The 15,602-nt window shown below is 37.2% G+C and overlaps 1 protein-coding gene across 2 annotated transcripts in view; it reads left to right on the top strand.

Annotated features, from left to right (window-relative positions):
- The first annotated feature begins 625 nt into the window (after window positions 1–625).
- LOC141443336 (LIM domain only protein 3-like) overlaps window positions 626–15,602 on the top strand; it is a 53,923-nt gene continuing 38,946 nt past the window's right edge. The window contains exon 1 of one of the 2 annotated variants that reach the window (XM_074108585.1): window positions 626–1,067. The gene's annotated coding sequence lies outside the window, so the exon portion shown is untranslated. The remainder of the gene's footprint in view (window positions 1,068–15,602) is intronic. The other variant, XM_074108578.1, reaches the window with a different exon arrangement.

Below are 15,602 nucleotides of genomic sequence, written 5' to 3'. Positions count from 1 at the left end.
GCCGCGCCCCGGCCGGCTCCTATTAGGGAGAACGTATGGAGGAGTATAAATTTGTCGGCGAGGGAATGTAAAGAAGATTGGTTTCCTGCTGGAACGGGTGCGGAGAAAAGGGGTGGAATTGAATTTAGGCCCGAATCCACTAGCTCGGTTGAGTGATATTACTTAACTATGTATGTGGTGTGGTAGTACGTGACGCTTTTACATCCGATCACGCACTTACTTTTGATTGTAGCAGTTTAAAACTGTCTGTCATACTTTCACAGTTACCCGGAAAGCATTTTTTTGAATAATTTATTGATTCACATGTTACTTTATACGTAAAGCAACCTTAAAGTAACATGTGAATCAATCTATGTCAAAGAACTACGTTGTTAAAGTATTTTATTTCCTTAAATAATATTTTACAAGCAACATTTACTACAAGAGTTATGTTAAGCGAACATGTCGGAGATTACACTTAAGTAAGGTTGCGTTCTTTGTTCGTAGCTTAGCTGTAACGCTTTTAAGCTGTGTTGTCAGAGTATACTTTTTCAATTAGAGTATTGAAGCGTTCCGACCCCGTCATTATATTAGAGTGTTGTTCCATTCCACCCCGTATTCCGGCGCCCGCCCGGGGCTGCGCAAGTGCATTCGCCGGCTCGGCCGCCGCTCGCGGAGTCGCCGGCCTTCGGCTCAGTCGGCTCACTCCGCCGCGAACCCTCCTCGAGAGTACATGTGCCGCCTGTCTGCACCTACGAGCAAACTTTACACGACCTCAGACGCCGCTCGCCGGCAACAACAACTCGCGAACGATATTCAAAACAACAAAAATTTTATACTTCGCGCGGACTCCGGACGCTTGATTTAATTGTTTATTCTTCCTTTATCTCCCGAGTTTCATTAGATCGGTATCAATAAATCTCGCTGAAAGTGGCAATTGGAGTGGACAAATACAAATAAGTGCTCCATTATCGTGACTGTGAAATTGTTCGCTGTGGATTATTGAGGCCAAGTTATCGGAGAGGACCGCTTAGTTTACAGTGTTTTCCTGATTTTCATTGAATTACCATTTAAAGAAACGTTATAAGGTATGTTATTAACAATAATGTGTATGTAAATATATATTTTATAATTTATAACTGAAATCTACAAGCCATGGTCTGCTTAATTCGTTGCTTAACTAGGTATAGATAACGTATCCAGTCAAAATTGTTTCCTGAAATTATTTTGACTAAGGAAGGAGATAATTTTTTAATTTGCATTTGAAATTCAGCACAATTTTTCACCATCTTCAATTGGTATATTTCCACAGATATAATTTCTCTCAGATACTGACTGATTAATTATATGGCGATTTCCTTTTAAAAAAATATTTTTTGAAAGAGCTTAGTTGACTTAAGGGTTCATTGATTGTAAAAGTTTAGTACATAACGTTTTCTAGTTTGTTTTGATATCTATCTAACTAATATGTCAGACTCAGAAACGTCAAAACGACATATTGTGCAGTTGTGACCTGTTTCAATTGTTTGTCCCGATATTCTACCTACGTAATTAGGTATATATACAGTACCTAATTAGACCGGTAAACCAATGTTTACTTAGAATTAAAGCAAAACTTATCTTTATAGGTACCTACCACAATTCACGTGATCTGAAATATCAGGAAATAAACTTGAGCCTGGTATGTCAAAGGTCGCCAAAAATAATGTGCACGTGTCTGTTTTCTGCTTTCTATATACCTATCTGTAACAAAACAACGGAGTTTGTAGAGTCATTTTCTGTAATTATTCAACACTTGACCAATTATGAAATCATAACTGGGACAATATGTGAACATTTGACCTATGATACTGATAGTAGTTACCGTAGCGAAATGTGAATTATTCAAAGTGACACCGAGTGTGTGCTTTGTAATAAGCACGTTGCTACCGGTATAAACAAATATTTTAGTGAAAATATCAAGTTTGATAAATTGTATTTATTTAAAAATCCTACCCTGACATAACGAAAGAAAAGTAGAAATGAGAAAAGATAGTTTAACCCCAAACATTTCAAAGAAAAAAAATAGGGGTATTTTTTAAGCTCACGTTTCTAAATCATTGATAGAGTTGAACAAGACCTATAGTAGAATCACTACTCAAAATCACCAAAAAACTTAAGTTAGGTAAGCAATAATGTTAACGAGATTAGGATATTGTCGAATAAGATTTAGTTTTTACTTTTATACAAGTATCTAATCTAGTACAGTCAAACAAACGAGACTGCAGTTACGACCCGGAAGGAATGTCTGCCTAAATATAGTGTGACGAAAATAATTTCATACTAGGAATAAGAAACACATACATAATTAAGTAACAGAATGGGAATGAAAGAATTCATGATTAAATAAAGGTTGTTATAAGAATTACTAATTTATAATTAAAATCTGGTTTTCAAGATAAGCAGTTTAAAAGTAGGCCAGCACCATTATTAAGTCGTTACCTTCATAAAAATAGTCTTATTTAAAAACGTTTTAGTTTACGTAATAACGTTTTAAATACCACTAGACCTATAAACATTTACTTTAAGTTTAAACCATCTTAATTGCGTATAATTTAATTGGAAGTCTCAGAAACAAACAAAGGTAACAATGTTTCCTTACGCGCTTCTGAGAAAGTAGTTAAAGTAGAACATTTCATTCTCAGGCCGCCAGCAACAAAAAGAGATCTGTATGCGATTAACTCTTCAACTAAGCCTGCATTCAATAAGACCTTAGAAGACATTGTTGAGATATGAGATACTTAATCTCAATACCTGTAAAGTAATGGCTTAGCATTAATTCAAAATATTCCATTACACGTGCAAGTGTAAACGTATCGCGTGTACATATTTCCTAAAAGCATCGAGTTAAGTCGCTATGATGTTTTTGAAGCATTAAACGCTACGCCGTAGCACTGAATCGAGTCAAACCAAATAAATACGCAGTTTAGTAGAATATCACATTATTATATCTACTAGGTATAGAAATAAGTTCCTGATGGATGAGGCATAACAGGAACACATCGTCATAGAAGCAACTAAGTAATGTGAATAATTAATTAACGCTAGAAACCAGTTGGATCTACCTACTTTCACCTTTGTCTTGTTCATTTAACAGCTGCGCGTTAGTTGCAGTTTTAAAGATGTCATATTTGATACACTACAAACGAAATCTAAATGAGTATTGACTTAAAAACAATCTGTTGCCTATCAATTAATTTTTGATAGCAATGTAAATACCGTAATACATTTTTAGCACGCTGTCCAAGCGGTAGAAATGCAATAAATACCTACTAAAGATATATCCTTCAAAATATATTAACAATTCACTAATATCAGATATACCTAATATTATGGGTAATAAGGTAGGTAGGTAAATAATAAAGGTTGCTTGAGGTGAGTCAGTTATTGCTAAACATTACGAGAATTTGGCTCTTGTTTGGCTTGTGTGGTAGGATGAAAATTAATTTAATGATTTTCAGTAATAGTGACATATTGTAAATCGGTATTTGCCTATTTTTTATTATTTTATAAATCAAAGGTTATCGAACGTGGTACCCTACGGAAAAGCAGTTTTTAAGCTACCTTTAAACACAAAATATGTTATGTGTATTATAATAATATATGTTGTGTTTAAAGGTGTCTAGCTTTAAAATGTTATTAAGGATTGAAATTAAAGATTAGACAGAGAAAGGAATACTAGGTACATGGACAGAAAGAAAGATAAGCACAGAGAAAAAAGTTTTTTTTTTATCTCCTTTATATTTATATAATAATCTATAGGACTTGGTAAATTCAGGAGTTGTCAAGTATCATACTTCAGCAAATAGCGACTTATTGCACATTTGTAACTAAGCCAATGACTCGTCCGTCTGACGTCGATACTACCTGATAATTACGAGTATGACCATCCCATTTGCGACACAAGGGCCGGTGCTCACGCGCGGCAAGTCCTCAAAACACGATCTGCACATGGTACGCGACGTAACGATGGCATAAGATAGTACGCGACATAACGCGGCTTAATGATGGTCGGTGGATTAGTTACGTGTCGTATGCGACCCCACGGCCCCGGCATACTGATGCGGAGATGCGCTGCCACGCCCGCCGCTTGTTATTTTAATTATTGTGTCTTAATTAAAGTTGGGCCCGGCTACCGACGCGCTTAAGCTTGGGTGATACACAATACACTAGTTAGTGCGACCGTGAGTCCCTGGCTTTGTGGTGTCGAGGTTTAGGATAAAACCGCCACGTATTATTAGGCACGTACGAGTAACTATAACGTTATCATTCGATTTATTGTTATTTGCTTAAGGCTGTCGATTGTTTTGTAGCGACTCCTAGCGCCATCTAGTGAACAACAATGGAAACTACGACCATGTTCTACATCGCGCTATCGAAGTTTCTCAACGCGGTCGCATATATACAAGTTCCGACGCTCTTCCTTCGGACTTCGGTCCCCAGGCATAACACCTGCCTGGAGAGAGATCTCTCTATTGGAGCTCCCCCACATTGGTGACCCCGACAATGGACGAAAAACGCAGCCTTCGAAGACATCCAAGACGAAGACGCAGTCTCACAGCAGGCCAGACTAACCACACCGTGCACCACTAGCATGTACCTACATATGCCTGGTGTCTACAGTGTGACAACCTCAACTCAACACAGCTCACCGCAGCTCACGCCACGCAGCTCAACACGGCTCACCCACAGCTACGCAGCTCAACGCAACTCAACTCAACGCTCGCCAACAAGGCTCCGAGCAACACACTCAAGCAACTGGCACCTGCAAGCGCCCACATGACGCACAAACTGCACCGCACTCCACACCGACCTCCGGTCTAAAAAGGGGGGCTGATGTAGCGACTCCTAGCGCCATCTAGTGAACAACAATGGAAACTACGACCATGTTCTACATCGCGCTATCGAAGTTTCTCAACGCGGTCGCATATATACAAGTTCCGACGCTCTTCCTTCGGACTTCGGTCCCAGGCATACACCTGCCTGGAGAGAGATCTCTCTATTGGAGCTCCCCCACAGTTTTGCTCTTCTACTTATTTTACTTTTAGTTTTTATTTTATATGCAACACAAGATTAGATTGTGCATAGATTTTTTACAATTTAGCAGTTGAAAAAGATTTCGTGTAATTTATTACTTAATGACGGCAACAGAACCGAAAGTTAATGTCAAATATATGTTAATAGAATTAACGGAAGTAAAAAGTCGCATACCACTTAGATAAAAATAAGACTAACCGCGCCACGCGTTCAGTATAAAAGTCAAAAGGCTAGACGTAAAATATTATTATATTCTGAACTAGCAATGGTCCGCGACTCTGCCTGTAGATAATCCGGGTATCGATATCCCTCAGGAGCTATGCAATTTCCCAGCATAAGCACCTATGCCCTTCCCAGGGCCTCTTAGGCGTAAAAAGATAACAGACCGACAACTGTCTGCAGTTACTTTCCTATTGATGACGACTGGATGGCCAAGTGGTTAGAGAATCTGACTACGAAGCTTGGTCCCGGGTTCGATTCCCAGACGGGGCAGATATTTTTATGAACAATACGAAGGTTTGTTCTCGGGTCTTGGATGTTTAATATGTATTTAAGTATGCATTTATCTATAAAGTATGTTTATCCGTTGCCTAATATCCATAGTTCAAACTTTGCTTAGTTTAGTCCAGTGTCCCGTGATTTATATTTTGCAATTAACTGCAATTAACGTATAAAATTACTAACTGCATAAAACTACGACTCAACGACTACAATGTATGTAGGATACTGAGACTACCGTTAAACACTGAAAGGTAGAGCTCACGCTATCATGTTTTTATAAGACAGTTGTTTCCCAAACATCTTTACCAATAAAAACCAACGCAACAAAGTAACCATGTATAATTCTCACGTGCTAGCTAATAAACAAGCTATTTAATACTATAGGCAATGAATACACATTAACTCATCAGAATCCAACAATACCATTGTAAATTATTCGCTTTCATCCTTGACTTTTTCACGTGGAAAGTTGTTTTTAACTTTAAAACAATTGAATATATTTCTTGCGCTGCCTTGTTGTGATGTATGGATATTACATATAAAGTTCCGATAAGCAATTTTTTTAATCAGCGCGCATGTTGCTAATTTATACAAACAGGGTGTTTTGTTTGAGACTTAATGCGTAGCTCGGTAGGCCGGTGAAGCGGCGCGGGCGCGGCGCCGGTTACCTACACTATTAGGTTGCGCGTCGACCAGTACCACTACCATGAGTTTACAGTGACCGTACTCGATAGCGACGGCGTAAATTATTTGCAGAGGCGCTGTACAATTCTCCATACACATAATTTCGATCGTCGCTATCGAGTACGGTCACTGTAAACTCATGGTGTGGTACTGGTCAGAGTCGTGCGAGGTAGCTTAACTGTGAGCGAAGAAAAGCTACCAAGCACAACTCTTGTGGATGGCAGCTTAAGAGCGTTAATACCTGCTGAGCTGCCAACGTTGCATTTTCGTTAGTGTTTCTCGATTATTCCATAAAAATTGAATGAAAATTAAAAATGTGGTCTGATAGGTTCTTAATATATAAGTTAATTTGTCTACTCTAATAATTATTCGTGATAGACTTTTATATTCTTTAAAACGAACAAATGTTTATTAACGGTTTTTAAAGAAAACAAAATCTATCACGCATAATTATTGGAGTACACACATTAACATATATATGTATTAAGACATGCGGTCGCCCAATGGCAATAAAACCAACCACTACCGAACTTCTGCGCGGATTCATATTCTCCCCAATTAGTGTAACAACAATTAATTAATTAGCGCATTGTAAAATTGATTGTCGGAATGCGAATAGGCTTCACATCGTGTCTCAATTATAATTGATTCCATTAACAAAGCTTCGCCCATAATTGAAAGTAGACAGTTTCAGCAAAAGGGAGGGTAAGGTAATTACAAGATCCAATTTAGAATTGCCAACTCTACACTTTGCTGTTAGTTTCAAACAAAAGCTTAATTAATTAAGTCGAGAACAATTAAGCTCACTGCCGTAATATTCTCAGCAATTACGTGGAATTCGACGTATTTTGTAGTCGTCCGTAATTGCCAACGAGTCTCGAATCAGATTGTATCTGACGCTAATACCGCACATGCCCATTCATTATACGCAAATACTTAATTGGAAAATCTTAAAGCTAATTATGAGAAGATAAGCAGATACATAAGCGCCGTAAATTCTCTACATAAATAAACATATCTTAGAAACACTATTATACTCGCTCACAATTTAATAGAACATTATAACTTACAACTTTTTTAATAACGCCTCGTCTCCATTGTGTGCCGGCAGGCGCATTTTTTTGTAATCTCGCGTCGCGCTTTAACAGAGGCGAGGTGACGAGAGCAATTGGGACGCGTTTGGCGCGTGTAGTTTAGGTTTCGGCTGTCAATTTGAATGTATAGGCTCTAATAAATCAGCGGCGTCGTTAGGCGGGCGCGAGCGCTAACTGGCAGGTAGGCGCGCATGTAACGAGACACATTTCCGAGCGTATCCTTTCAATTAGCGTCGGAGCGGGCGCGGGAGCGGGAGCGGGAGCGGGCGCGGGCGCGGGCGCGAGCGGCCGACACCGCCGGCTGGACACAACCGAGCCTTGCTCGTTACGAGCCCGCCTCGTTAGGGGAATTGTTTGTTCGAGTATGTAAAAATGTGTTTATTTGCACATACGCTCTGGGGTAAAAATATATGAAAAGACCCTTTTAAGACTTTTAATGATTTCCCGGCAAAGGGAAATTGGGTTAGTTATTTTCCCCGGGGTTGCCCCTCGTTAAGTTTTAATGGGGTAGCTACGACGTAATCAAATGTACTTATTTAAGTTAACGACGTTTACTCCCTAAACGTTCGTGTACTTTGTCGTCAATAGAAGTTATTAAACGGGGATAGGTTTGCGGTGCCTATGGCCATGCTGTTTCTTTGTCCTGTAGCGTATAAAAACGCAGACTAATTAAGGGGAAAGACGTGGTTTAACGATGTCCGATTTACAGTTAATTAGGCTCGGCGTGGATTTGAGTGTGTACTTTCTAAGAAGCATGGTAACATAACAAGGTAGGAGCGGGAGCTTCCGGCTCGCCCGGGGCGTGTCGCCATATACCTGCTACAACGCCTAATTAATCTCTAGTAAAATTTCGACGTCTCGTTTGTTTTTGCCAGGAACTCAGCTCATTAGACCGACGAGGCACGTTGATTACATTCTGCAGCGCTTATTAGTGCAAACTCATTAGGGGCCACTATTGTTGTAATTAAACAAGAAGCAACAACATCGAGACCGACCGCTCAGCTCTCGCCGGACGAAAAACAACCATGCTCCATCGCGATAAGGACAGGGGCGCATCGCGCCGCGGTTAGCTGAAGGTATTGTGCGAATTTAATTAACAACTCAATAGTTACACAGTCGAAGAATAGAACGAAGGGGGAGTTCTTATGCCGTCTGACACGAATCCATTGTTAGTGACTGTGCAAAAAACTGGAGGTTTGTTTAGAAGTGGTTTACGCAATTACGCGGAGGTACTCGGTTCCGGTGCTGGTGTAGTAGGTGCCGCGTCGGGCGTCAGTTTAATTGGACAGCCGCGAGGCTGGCGGCGCAGCACCGACTGCTCCCGCGCCCGCCCGGTGTTCCACCGCCTAACACATCTAATTGGCTCGCCGTCTCGTATACGAGCTTTTGTCTGAAATACCCAGTCATCGTCGCTACTTGTGCGTACTTCTATGACTTATTACTGCTACGTTGAAAGGAAGGATGCTCGAGAGAAGTATGTCAAAAACGAGCACTATCTATACGTAACTGTACGTGCACATTGCATGATTATGCCATCTCGTAATAAACCATATTTATAAAATAATTCTTTCATTGAGCTAGAAATACTCCTTTCCAGCAAAAAAATAAGATAAATGAGGAAAAGTCCTCTTAGGACGCGTGATCCGACTATAATACGATGTCCGACATATCGGACGACGAGGTACTTATATTTAACTCCTAACTGTCCGACCACCGGGATTAATTTAACCATCGAATTAAGAAGATTTTAGAAACTAACGAAGAAAATGCGGCCAGAATGATTAAAATCCGTAGTCATTATTACTTTTAAGTTAAGCAATTGACTTCTAGTCGCTGAATAAAAAAAGGAACATTGGATGAGATATCGTAGAACCGATTATGGTTACAGGAGCCGTATTATCTTCCCCTTTTTTCAATCAAAGCTGTGAATGTTAGTTTAACGAACATGTTTTTTATCGATCGTACCCCTGCATAACTTTGGACTAACGAGTTGGGCGTTCGGAACAAAATTAGTTGCTTCGGCGTTTATACAAACACAAGTAATGTTTACAATCCCCTTTTATAACATGAGTTTACACGAATATTGAAACTCACACAGTTTGAAACTTTTGTCATTTTGATCACTTACAATATAAAAAACGCAATTGAACCGACTGATCTGCCATAGTCCAAGTGTATCGAAAGATATGATGCATCTTTAGTTATTAGGTACTTAGACAAGTAACTATTGTTAGCATCAAGTTAACAGAAGACTACAGCGCCCTGTTTTTTTTAACTGTACAACGTTAAAATAATTTCTTTACCCAGAAATAAACCTTTGCGTTGTTCTATTACCAAAACACAATGCATAAACTAAACCCTGTATCTGTACAACATAATCAAAAATCCATCCAGCCATACACGATGAAATCTTGAACGTGATATAAAATTAGACCTACTATTTCATGGTCAATATAATGCAAATAAACTTATTTGTTGAAAATGGTCTAATAAAATTTAAGATGTTCATAACTTAATTGGAGACCACAAAATTAAGACCTATATTATTGTCCAGCATTAACTGAGCCTGAAATACTGGCACTGATTTTGTGAAAAAAATCTGAAATTGGTGTAATTTACTTATTTATTTATCAGGAATAATAACTAATATTGAGTAGGTAATTTATGAGTCGTTCCTCTTTAATTAGAGCTTACATGAAAAATTATTTAATTTTTATTCTCAACGTTTATAACTAAAACCGTAAAACCTCACATTTTTAATTATGAGAAACACAGGAATCACATAAAAGCACTAAAATAATAAAATGCTCATAATTTCGGTATTTCAAATATGTTAATTAATACAGTAAAGTATTTTTGTTGCATGGTTATAAAGTAGGTAATAATGCACTAATGAGAGAACACGGACTGAAATAGTAACACGAACATAAACGAGTTTTTTATTTGGTTGTATATATTTCAGGTAAACGTCAAATATATTTTTTTAATTGTTTATTTTGAAACATTGTAAAAATGTAGTAGGTTAGGTACATTTACATTTTTTTATTATTAATTTTTAGGATCTTGCTATGTAAGAAATGTCCGCTACTAGTCTGAATTTGTTATTTATAATATAACTATCAGAGAACGTTAAAAAAATCGTATCAAAATAAAATAGAATACAGTCAGAGTCAGAAGTTAGAAACATCGAAAAGAGATGCTTATCTTTGAGTTTTGACGTTGACTTTAGACGATTATTGACAATTCTTTACTTCACACAATTTTTAACTTTTTAGATTTTTGTTGTTTCAGATACTTACATAAATATCTTACAATGTCTTTTTACTTATTATAACCCTGTGAACTTTTAGATTACTTTAATTACATAAACAATTTATATAGTTCTTTATCAATCGTTAATTGGCCGTATCGCAGCAGGTCTCCATTCCAATAATTTTAATTAAGTATCACGTGTTGTTGGTTACATTTTTATTTTTATTCGATATGTTTAATTGTTTTCAATTTAGAATATGTGTGGAGTTTGGGTGGATATGTGTTTATGCGGACGTCCCTGTCTACCGCTTGATGTCTATTGGACTCAACCTAAGTGAAGAGTGAGACAATTGTCGCTGGTGTATCGCTTAGACGGGGTCGTATAAAGATCTGACTGGCGCTTCACGCAGGCGCCGCATGCGGATATGCAATGCCTATAAACAATAGTCGTTTAACCGTACATTAAGATAACGACTTCCAATTATAAAGCTCTCTTTTTATTGACACAAATCTAAGGTGCGACATGAGTCTTTACGCAAGTGTGAAAAGTAGAAGTCTGCTTTACTGTAGTTTTCTCACGATCCAAACTGCGCACGTAGTCGCATAATCTCCTTAAACCGTAAAGAAATAGTGGTGTGTTATTTTTCGAAATACGTTCCCTAAATTGATTCTGAAAATATTTAAATCATTTTTACCTACGTATATTATAACAATCATTTTTAGGGTTCCGGAACCAAAATGGCAAAAACGGAACCCTTATAGTTTCACCATGTCTGTCTGTCTGTCTGTCTGTCCGTCCGTCCGCGGCTTTGCTCAGGGACTATCAATGCTAGAAAGCTGTATTTTGCACGAATATGCATGTAAACTATGCCGACAAAATGGTACAATAAAAATAAAAATAAAAGATTTTTTTTAGTGTTCCTCCCATAGACGTAAAGTGGGGGTGATTTTTTTTCTCACCCAGCTTGTAGTGTGAGGTATCGTTGGATAGGTCTTTTAAAATAATTAGGGAATTGCTATAATGAATTTTCGATTCAGTGATTTGTTTGCAAAATATTCAACTTTAAAGTGCAAATTTTCATTAAAATCGAGCGCCCCGTCCTCTAAAATCTAAACCGGTGGTGGGTGGAAAAATTTGAAAAAAATCAGAATGGTAGTAAGTAACTTTCAAGAACTTTCAAAGAAAACTATAACGGCTAAGTTTGCTTGAGAATTATTAGTAGTTTAAGAGTAAATAGCAGCCTAAGGTATAAAATATACCTAAAAATGGAAGATTCCGTATAAAATACGAAATCCTTAGAAAAATATTACGTATTTTTTCTTAATGGCTACGGAACCCTATTTTGGGCATGTCCGATATGCTTTTGGCCGGTTTTTTCTGTAGGTTGGTATAATGTATTTCAATCCAATTTATGAAAGTGTAAACAAAGACGCCATTGACCTGACCATAGACATTTAGTGATGTGAAAATCTAGAACCTATTGTTAATTAATTAATCTGTTCAGTAAATCGATTAATTTATTAATTGAATAGATCAAAGTAATTTTAAGATTGGTTTTTTGGAATCTTTTTTGTATTTTTTTATTTCAATTCCAAATTTTTACTTTTACGGTCATACCGTAAAACCTAAATTGAAAATACAAACTGAAATATAGATGCACAGAAAAACCAGAAAAATAAGACCATCACTGGGAATCGAACATAAGAAGCTGAGATATGAGGTGCATAGGGGAAATTCATGTCGGTACCGTTGACCATCAGTGGTGTAGCGGTATAGCACGCGGTACGGAATACCGAGGACCTGGGTTCGATTCCCAGTGATGGTCTTATTTTTCTGGTTTTTCTTTGCATCTATATTTCAGTTTGTATTTTCAATCAAAGTAATTTTGTCAATTTTATTATTTACAATGCTTGATTTAATTTCAAAGACTGTTTATTCAATTATAAAAGCATTAACTATTTTTTTTATTTTAAGGTAAGTAAATGAAAATCACTTATTCAATCGAGCATTAACCGATTTTTAAAATATCACATTTTCCACAGTTAAAAAACACGTATTATAGACAAATGTGTTACTGATTCAAGTCAATGGGTGTTTAGACATGCAATTTTATGATATCGGTTAGTTTACACTTTTTATAAATTGGATAGATATAGCGTATAAGTATTTTTTGTTTTACAAACGTTTAGTTAACCTCAGTATGTTTAGGTAAGTCCGTGCCGAGCCCAGATTTCTCTTCTCTTCCCGTGGGTTTCGTAAAAGGCAACTAAGGCAACGTTACAAATTTATCCAAATAACTTGATTTGAAATGTTTGTTTGTTTTTTTTTCTAGCATAAACACCTTTATTTCAACAAACATATTAAAAGTTATAAAAAAAATCGATAACAATTAAATAGATTTAATTAATTATTGTTTGTTTTGTTAATATTTTTATTTGACTGAAGATAGCCAGGGCAAGGTAGCTCTACGTCTACTCGTATGTATCTACTCAGGTTCTCTATTTTGTAATTCCTGCAATTCATTCACCGATTTAAAGGTGTTCTTCGTTAAGATCGATTTATAAGAATAGCCAGTGAAGGGAAGTCTAGGTTTGTTGGAGCTGGCGCGGAGGCGACACTTCGACACACTTCACCCGGCGGATATGAGCGGCTATTTAATTTCCGTACTTCCAGTGATCATTCTATATTCAACTCTATATTTATTTATCAATTCTGGGCCGCTGTTAGCGACAGTTTGCATCAGGACGTGAATAAATTATAAATTTTAGAAAAATATCTGTTCTTGAATTCCAGAACAAAAAGTGGAATATGAAGTCAGTTGAAAATTAACATGTGGACAGTTAAACTGTTTATAATATGTAGTTGAATTTTTAAAAGACATTTGTGACACCAGAATTATCATTCGCTTATTTTGTTGCTAACTCTGCAAAACGAGCTGTGGTGTAGGAAGGTGGTGTGGTGTAGGTTTTGAAGGCTCAGTCGATCAAATATATAAGCGAATTTGATAGTCATGTCATTGCATCGCAGAGGAGAGTCAGATACCTAAGTATATACATATCCTTTAATTTTTAAATCAACTCCCTTGTCATTGGACTGGTGGCTACGTGACACTTTTGATTCGTTAAGTTTATACACATTTTACACTACGTTACTAAAATTACACTGAATAGCGTGAGAGTACCTTGGCTCAATAAAACATAGATATGATTTATTTCAATTCCGAATATAAGATGCATTTCTACAAGGACTTGTCTATCCTGCTTGCTGTGTCCGTAGACAAAACTTGGAGACAAAATTATACTTACTTCAAAGATCGCTTTTGAATCATTTGATTGCTGATCTACCGCAGAATCTTCTCACAGAAAGTGTCAAAATGATTTTTCTTGTCTGGCAATGTGACGTCTCTACGATGTTTATTGTGAAAAGGTTCCACGGTGAGAACCATTTGGTTGGTAGGTACGGTCAAGGACTTTAATCCATGAGCCACCATGGACCCTTTTCAAAGGAAAAGTCATTACGATTTTCCTTGTTAATTAATTCGATATCGAAAATACAAACTGAGACATGGATGCACAAAAAAAACATAAAAAGAGACCACCACTGGGAATCGAACCCAGGTCCTCAGCAATCCGTACTGCGTGCTATAACCCCTACACCATTTCTGGACAGGAATCTAGACATGAATTTTTCCTATGCATACATATCTCAGGTTGCTTATTTCTACTAGGTTACTTAAGCAGCAGCACTCGCGACATCTATGTTTCGTCGACAGACGTCACATTCTTTCGGAACTAACTGCTCACCCAGACAAGATACCTATGTCGCTACTAACCAATCAAATTATGATTGGTTTTTTTGGAGCATTTTTGTATTTTTTATTTCAACTCCAAATTTGTTACTTTTACGGGTATTTTACGGGTACGGGGGTTTTATCAGGTTTTTGTATTTTCGATATGGTTTCACGGGATACCCGTAAAAGTAACAAATTTGGAGTTGAAATAAAAAATACAAAAAGACTCCAAAACAAACCAATCATAATTAATTCGATGTCACTATGACGTTTACTGTGAACTGTTTCTATGGTGGCTCATGAATTAAAGTCCTTGACCGTACAAAAGATTATACCTAATTAACGCTACATAATTCCATAGAAACTCTACTATTCTGTGAAACCAAACCAAAAGAGACCGATGTTGTTTTAATACTCATAGAGAAAATTTAAAGATTAAGTAGTTTTGGAGTCAGTTTTTGCAAATCCTATCTAGGTTAGTGGTTACAGGAAAGAACAATATCAGTGCTGATCTTGTTAAAAGAACAATGTCAAAAGTCAGACTTTTGTAGCGTTCCTAACGAGAGCGAATGGTTATTTTTACGATAGCAGACCGCGTGTAATCGCTTGGAGACTCAAGGAAATGAAACTATGTATTTACGATGATTCTGTCGTCTGTAAATATTAGTAGTAGCCTATAAAAAAGTAATGTGACTGCCTGACTGATAGATAGACTAGCGGACATCAAATAGCCTAACCACGTAGCTTGAGACTTAAAATTTGGCAGACATGTTCCTTAAGGATCATAGAGGTGCATTAAGAAGGGACTGGTCGAAAATCGCACAGAATAGAATGCTAGTATTTTTTTTTGTAGGTACAAGATCGTTTCGAACTTGTTATAGTTTTACTGTGATAGTAATTAATAGCAATTAACATGCAATATATTGTTGTATTGAGCTGTCAATCACTCCTGAATAGCTAGGCGTTATAATTCAGAGATAATATTACAAATGGACACTCAGGTAAATCCCCCAGTTCATTAAGAAGTAATTTAAAAAATAATGCCATATCTAAGGGATTAGTACATCGGTCTAGTCATGACACGGTGTAGCCGGTTTTAATTAGACTTGCGTCAACACCGTCCTACAATTTTGGCTGTGCGTGTACGATGCCCGTACACTGTTGGTTGCACTGAATAATTAGTGGGGATCTGCATGTGCATAGATATTGATTACTTAGTCTAATC

Source organism: Choristoneura fumiferana, chromosome 2 (genome assembly GCF_025370935.1).
Source record: "Choristoneura fumiferana chromosome 2, NRCan_CFum_1, whole genome shotgun sequence".
In the NCBI taxonomy this organism is placed as follows: Eukaryota; Metazoa; Arthropoda; class Insecta; order Lepidoptera; family Tortricidae; genus Choristoneura; species Choristoneura fumiferana.
Note: the sequence above shows the minus strand (reverse complement) of the source record. Positions and strands in the feature narration are given on the sequence as shown.